At 36.0% G+C, this 7607-nt stretch overlaps 1 long non-coding RNA gene across 2 annotated transcripts; it reads left to right on the top strand.

Moving 5' to 3' along the window:
* The first annotated feature begins 3374 nt into the window (after positions 1-3374).
* Positions 3375-6034, top strand: LOC118599746. 2 transcript variants are annotated; one of them, XR_004949239.1, is made up of 4 exons: positions 3381-3422; positions 3730-3779; positions 5514-5570; positions 5806-6034. It is a non-coding gene; the product is annotated as an uncharacterized LOC118599746 (long non-coding RNA). The 2 variants fall into 2 exon arrangements; XR_004949238.1 differs by lacking the exon at positions 5514-5570 and having other exon boundaries at positions 3375-3422.
* Positions 6035-7607: the final 1573 nt, after the last annotated feature.

Raw genomic sequence — 7607 nt, 5'->3', positions numbered from 1 at the left:
ATCTTTAACTAAAAACAATTTCCTCTTTTCCTGTTTGTACCCGACACTGTAAAGATTTAAATCTGCATAAAAACATTTGTTCTTCACTCAAATGTTCCTGTATTTTTCATATCTAATGTTTTTACATACCTGTATTTTCCCTAAAGAAACTTTGCTAAATCACTTGTAGTAAAGATTTATTTTATAATTACACTTCTGTTTGTTTTTGTTCTAATTGCTGTAAATCTGCTGGACGTCTTTGTTTGATAATGTGAGAAAGAATAAAGGGAAATATTTAATATTGTTTTTTGTCTTGTTGCATCACTTCTCTCTGTGTTTTGCTTTAAATAAAAAACAATTATCTAAAAAGAAAAAAATTGATTGCAAACCACCTTAATTTATGCAACTTTTCAAACGTTTGCAATCACCCAATCTTAAAAGAAAGAAAAGTGATGAAACCTTTTTTCAAATTCAGACAGAAACAATTTTTTACTTATTTTTATTATTCCTTCAGTGACGTGCGGTGAGGTTCACGGCTGCTGATTCACTGACGTCATCAGTCAGATTTACAAACATATGAACCCTTCAGAGCAGCTTATTCACCATTTGATTGACAACAGTGTTTAAAATTTCAGTATTTTTCTTCTGTTTACAAACCTTTAACATAGAAAAAAATAACCAAGTTTGTTTTTATTGACTTACTTATGAATGAAGTCTGTGTGCTGCTCGTTCTGAAGAAACACACAAATAACCTGTTTGTAGAAGTCGTCCTTTTCTTTCTTCTGTGTTAAGTCTCTCTGTCTCAGTAGAGATCTCTACCAGTGACGAGTTTAAACAAATTCTTGAGTTTAGGGTATAAAACCCAAATCCTCCATTTTTAAATTGATGCTAAACAACATTAAAAAATAACTGGACAGCTGCACATGACCTGCTGTTGCTAATTCTATTGTTCTTTTGCCACGGTGTCACATTCTCGAGGCTCACCAGCGCCCCCTGCCTTGTGGAATGCGTACTGCAGTGCGACGGGTGGACTGTCTGGCTCACCCAGTGTGTTTTAAAGTGCATTTTTAGCGGCTAAAAAGACGAAATGATTCATAAACCGGCATCATTGTAATCAGACACAAGGCGAGAGATTAGCAAATTAGGTCATTTTAAAATAAAGTGTATTTTATGATGATAGAAAGACTGAAACAATACAGCTCATGCGTCTTATGCCGCTACAGTCAGTGTGTGAGAGGCTAGGGAGGCGGAGCTACGAGTTTCCTGGAGTATTTGAACAGGAAACTCTTTTTTACTGAAGAAACATTGAAAACCCACACAGAAAAAGGTAATCATTGAAAAGACGTCTTTAAAAACATAACATTAGATATTTAGTTTTCATTCTAAAATTTATATTAATTTAATTTATGCATCTTTAAGCTATATTTTGGAGGTAAGGAACAGCCTCACCTGACTCCACGTCACTAATTCCCTTAACATCCTATCATGAATTTACAGCTTATTTTACTCTTAAATATGTGGACAAAAACATTAATTCCTCTTCTGTTTATCAAAAATATCCTCAATGTTGACAAAAAAAGATATTTTTTTGGTAACAATATTCTGCTACAGCTGTCCATTTTTTGCTATTTAAATTTGAGATTTGGGATGTGGCTGTGATTTGTAATCGCAACGTGGCATTTTTACAAGCAAGGAAAATTTTTAGGGCAACCGGGCAATTTTTCTCTAAAAGTTGACATCAGTCAGTGGCCGCGTGGGTTTATTTGAGGTTGCACGGTGACCGTCCAGAGACGCCACCTCTGATTGGATGATGTGTAAATGTCTCAAGATGGCGATTGTCCATATCAATTGCCACCAGCTGCCAGGTAGCCCAGGGGTATACAAAAGTGGACCATTCTGCAAATCTGATGGCCGCTTGACTGTCACCATCATAACCATGGGGATGACAGAAAAAAATAAAGCATTGGCATGAATTTTGACGTTTCTTCTGATGCCTCACCATTGTGCGGTTGTATTTGTGACCATAGCCTTACAAAACTTGGGCCTGAGCGCTTCAGAAAGTCACCTAGTTGCAATCCAATAAGACTGCATAGCATGTACTTCATCCTCAGTCCCATTATAGCCACGTTTACATGTACAAAATAAAAAGAATTTCATTAAATACAAGCATTTAAAGCTGTTTCTTCAATGTTTAACTGGATTTACACCTCAACCACTCTTCAAATTTGTCAAAAGACATGAAACTTCCAGAAAAACAAGAGCAGCTGCAAGTGGAGACTAAATAAAGTCCCATTTTGTCGAACATCTTTTGCACAGAATATTTTCTCTGTGAAAGGAGCCAAACTGTGGAACAGTCTCCCCACCAATATAAAATCTTTCACTGGTGTCCACCTTTAAAAAGCAAACTAAATTCTGGTTATAAGAGAAACAGCAGTGAGACCACATTGTATAATGTGTACAATGAGTATGTTTTTCCTAACCAGGAGGGAGGGTCTAAGGCCATGGGTTAACCAGTTTTATTTAGTCTGTTTAGTCCTTCGCTATTTTTTCACATTTTATGACTAACTTCTGCATCTGTAAAATTACCTGCATGAAGCCCAATGAGGCAAATTTTCTTTGTGATTTTGGGCTATATAAATAAAATTGAATTGAATATAAAACATTATCTGGCTTTGTTGAGTGTGTAATATGAGTATCCCTATCAAATAAACAGGCAAAAAAAGAAAAAAAAAGCAGAAATCCCAAATGAAAATAAAATCATAACAAGACAGCAAAGCTGACACATTGTGCTTTTTATGATTTTCAGACAGTAAAACAGATTAGATTTCCATATTCCCATAAAGCTTTACATAGAAAATCGTCAACTCATCTTTTCCCAAAAAAATTGGTAAATTTGAAGATTTGCCAGTTGTTCCTGGAATTGCCAAAGAAGAGCCTACAGCGTTTTCAGCCTCATTTGTTCAACAAAGTCCTCATTTTGCTTAGGTTCGTAATTGATTGATTGATCTTGTTTATTTCAAGCACATTGTGGACAATACAGGACAAACATAAATAAATAAAAATAAAAGGGGGAATAAGATTTTTTAACTCAATACAGAAATAATGAAATGTGTTGATTAAATAATTGAAAATAAATAGATACATTAAACAAAAACTAAGACACACTCATGTCACATTTGACTCAGTAAATATAATATCGTTATCATCAGAATGCAATTTCAGAATAAAGAAATCATCTGTACTCATTGAAGTTTTCAGTTCATAACTGTTAGGGGCAAATTAATGTAGCCTATGTAGTCTTTATGTTTTGTTAATTTCACCAAAATTACTTTCATTATTTTAATTTTGTTGCTTATTTAAGGAAAGCTCTGAGTGGGAGCTTTTATTTTGTTGGTCTGCTACTTCCTGTTTGTTCGCGGCATTAGCCTCCGTCCCGAGAGGAGGTAAGCGGCAGGCTTTACTCTCGCTATTTCAGAAAGAAAATACGTTTACACGAAGTGTTAAACATATACATATATTGTTAAGTTAGTTAAAATGTTCCTCACGCCGTTTTACTCTTGGTAATCTTGTGAAATGTGTTTTTAATTGTAAATACAGCACTCGGAAACATGCTAATGTTAGCAGCATTACTCGCGCTAGCATGAATGCTCTCACGTGATTGTAGTGGTTTTTCCTTTTCTTCTTTTAAGTTGTGTGTGTAAGTAAAACCATTAGTGATTTGCTTTGTGCGTTATTTGTGTTTTCTGACAGTGAACACCCTCATTCTGGATGGCAATCCCTGAGTCAGATGCATTATTTAGGTAAGTGACTAAAGTTTTTAAATTCAGTTCTTAAAATCACTGGAAAGGGCTTAAAGCAAGGGTGGCAAACTCGATCGCACAAGGGGTCAAAATCCAAAACACACAGTAGGTTGCAGGCTGAACGGGATAAACATTTAATGAACCCTCTAAAACTTTATATTTAAAATTTTATAACTAACTTTTGAACATAATTATGAACTGGATATGTAAAATTACATGTGATAATGCTAGTGTAAATGCTGTAAGGTGAATTTGGCCACTGAAGAGGCATTTGCTGATAATTGAACATGCTGAAATTGAAAGCTGAAAACGCTCAAGCTAATAGTCAGTTGTGCTAATTGCCATATTAGACTTAAAAATAAAAATAAAACCGTGGTTAGCCGAAACAGCTAGCATGTAGCGGACAAAATTTCTAAACTTAGAAATATCCTTAAAAAAAATGAAAAAAGCCTAAATCAGCCAAACCAGCTAATGTGTAAATATTAACTAAACTCCAAAATTGCCTAAAAATCTTAGTAAATACCAAAACAGTCCAAAAAGCTAGCAGAATGCCAATTTTTAAAACGTTAAAGCCACAACTTTTTAAGATATTAAGAATAATAAAAAGGCAGGAATATAATCTAGAATAAATCAATTTAAACCTTAAATAACTTTCAATGTTTTACGCTCGCTATAAATATTTTTGTTAAATTTATACTAGTTAGTAAAAAGTGCAATTTAACATTGCACCATTAATAAGAATGAAATAAAATGATCTGGAACTCCGGATTACATGGACGGGCCTTGACTTTGACACGTGGTCCAAAGAGACCTTTCCCAGAGTATAAAGATTGTTCAGATATCTTAAAGAATAAGAAAGTTATAGCATTTTAAGTGATCACAAGAAGGGTGTAATTTTATTCCTGAATAAACAACCGAACAGTAACATTTTTGTGACCAAAAACAAAAATCAGAGTGTCATAACTTTCCCATTAGTTGTCCAATCCACAAAAGGGAGGTATTATTGCAATGCCAGTCAAAAGATCTACAAGAATAAAATGATTTTGTTTTTTAATTAAATCAATATTTATTTCCATATTGTCAAATGATAATACATAAACCTTCTCCTGTGTGCTTGTAGACATCAGTAGCAGTCAATCAGCTTGCTAAATTCGGTCATGTGACCTCATGTTCCAGCGTTCAATTATTGGACACAGAGGCCTGCAAATGAAAACACACTACCTGCTAATTATTTTATTCCCATGAAATTTCCTGGAGAATGCAACACACACTAATTGACTAGTAGCAAAATTAGACAACAACTAACTAATCTAAAAAAAACTGTGAGTGGTTTTATGAACCCCAATTTTTGTCTGGAAAATTTCCAGATTGTACTTTAATTTAGATTGTACTTCACAGATTGAAAAAATCCCAGAAGCAGATTAAAGACAAAATTTTGTACCATTGTATCACTATATGTGCTTTCATGTATACTATCCAGCTATCTAGTTATGCTAATTCTAACAAGGAGAGAATGCTGCAATCTTGCGCGCAGGCTGAACGGCGGGTCTGGCAGAAAGTTCCGGTGCCTACGCTGCACATACGCGCGTGCCTATATTATTCAGACACAACGCAGAAGATTTTAGCCAGGGCTGCATAAAGCAAGAGTGCGACAGGCTACGATAAGTCTAAAATAAAATAACGGAAGGGCAGTGGAACGACACCAGCACCAGAATTCTGAATTTTCCTTGCAAGATGGAGACGGCAACTTCATCAGATCAACGGCCGGATCGGCAAACTTCTCCAAAGAAGGTCTGTCTCCCCTGCCTTTTTATTTGTTTCAAACACTAAAACATTAGCAAAAATTTGGAAGAATGTGGTCAACCTTTACTGTAAAGGAGCCATACCATTAAAAAAAAAAAAAAGCAACTTTTTGAGCTTTTTATTGTATTAACTTTCCATTCCATACTATAAAGAACCCCAAAGTGCTATTTTGATCAATTCACGCATTTCTGAGTATTCCTCTAAAAACCTGCTCCCTCAACAGCAGCCCCTCCCTTACGACGACATGCTGCTGCCTCTAGGATGACGTAATGAAATGGACGGGACCCACTTGCAGCGGCAGGTGGAGCCTCAGGAATCGAGTCCTTTTACTTCCAGGTAGGAAAAAAACTCCCTAAAATAACTCATATTTTATCATTTGCTTTTTAGTGTACCAAAGGTAATGTATAATCATTCATTCGTTCATCTTCTTGGCTGCTCTGTCCCTTTTGGGGTCGCAGTGGTGCCGGAGCCTAACCTGGCAACTGATGGGCGAAGGCAGGGAACACCTTGGACAGGTCGCCAGTCTGTCTCAGGGCTTGTCATATATGTGGATATAGTTCACTCTGAAAGGCTTAACTCTTGTGCTTTTTTTAGGCATGTTTACATTAAAAGTAGGGCTGGGAATCTCATGGTAACTCACGATATGATGCGATTCACAATACATGCCTCATGATATCGATAGTATCTCGAAATGCCAAAAATTACAATAATCAATATATTATCTTGGTAATATGTAAATATAACTATTTTTAAAACAGATATATATATATATTTTTTCTTCAAAACCTTTTTTTTTTAGAAAAATGTAAAATACAGTGTCATTTCAGTGCCCCGTCCAACATTAAAATACAATTATCAATAAATACTAACATGTCTTTACAATAATTACACACACACATCTTTTGGATCAATAACACCGCTAGATGTCTCGTGTGGACGGTCAGGCGCTGTGCACCTTTCCGCTAGAATCTGATATATTTTAGCGCATTGTCTAGACAGGTTACTGCCGTTATCGCCCTGACAAACCATGTTTTTGTTACATTAGAAACAGCACGCGCTGTCTGCATCTACTTTAGAAAAATACAGACACAGCTTGGACTTTTTCGCTCGCTTCTGCTCTGCCATCCGCGTGCGTCTTTATCTGTCAGCGTAACAGGTGGTGAGAGCGTGAGGAGCCCCCTCAAGGGGGCAAGGAGGAAAGTGCACTCCGTGTTCGGGCTGTACTATGTTTTTAGGTGTTTAGACTAAAAACTTATTGACCCGGTCAAAATTGATGATGGTTTCGCAACGTCATCCTTACATTTCACGGTGGTGCTCTCGCAAGTGCCTCCTGGTGGACTTTTTTGGTAATATTGTAAAAAACGATTCAGACAAAGAGGGGATTGGTAATCGTTTGTGAGTTTAAATGTCACGATAGTTCACCATTTCGGTATTTCGTCCCAACTCTAATTAAAAATGGGGTCATCTGGACCCCTCAAGACAGAGCAATTTTTTTTTTTTTTTCCAAGGATTTTTTTTATCTTCACTGGTGTTCGTGGTAGACATAAAATTCTGTCCACCTTTGTCATGGGAGGGATCACACATCAATGTATGGGTGGGGTCATATGGACCCTATAAGAGAGCACACGTGTTAAGAAAATCAAGTTATGGCCCCTTTAAGACGAAGAAAGAGGGTTTATTTTTTTTTTCCTTTTTATCCAAACCAGCTTCTCCACATGACTTTTTGTTCTATGGAAGAACCCAAAGTGGTCAGTAGAAAATCACTGACTTTCACCATCTGATTTCACATCAGTAAAGTACTGTCATTGCAGAGAAAGGAGAGGGTTTATTTGCTTAAGGATAGTAATTTATTTCATAGCAATCGTCACTGAATATGTCAAGGCTGATCACTTTAGCTGCAGATCAATATCCATCAGTGGTTTTTGGTCATTAATTAAAACTAGGGCTGTCACTTAATCGTGTTTATCACAAATAATTAACTGTGGTCATTTATGAAAAATACATATTAAAGAAATAATTAGAACT

Source organism: Oryzias melastigma, linkage group LG15, assembly GCF_002922805.2.
Source record: "Oryzias melastigma strain HK-1 linkage group LG15, ASM292280v2, whole genome shotgun sequence".
NCBI classification, from domain to species: Eukaryota; Metazoa; Chordata; class Actinopteri; order Beloniformes; family Adrianichthyidae; genus Oryzias; species Oryzias melastigma.
The sequence above is the reverse complement of the archived record's forward strand: the minus strand, read 5'-3'. Positions and strand labels throughout refer to the sequence as shown.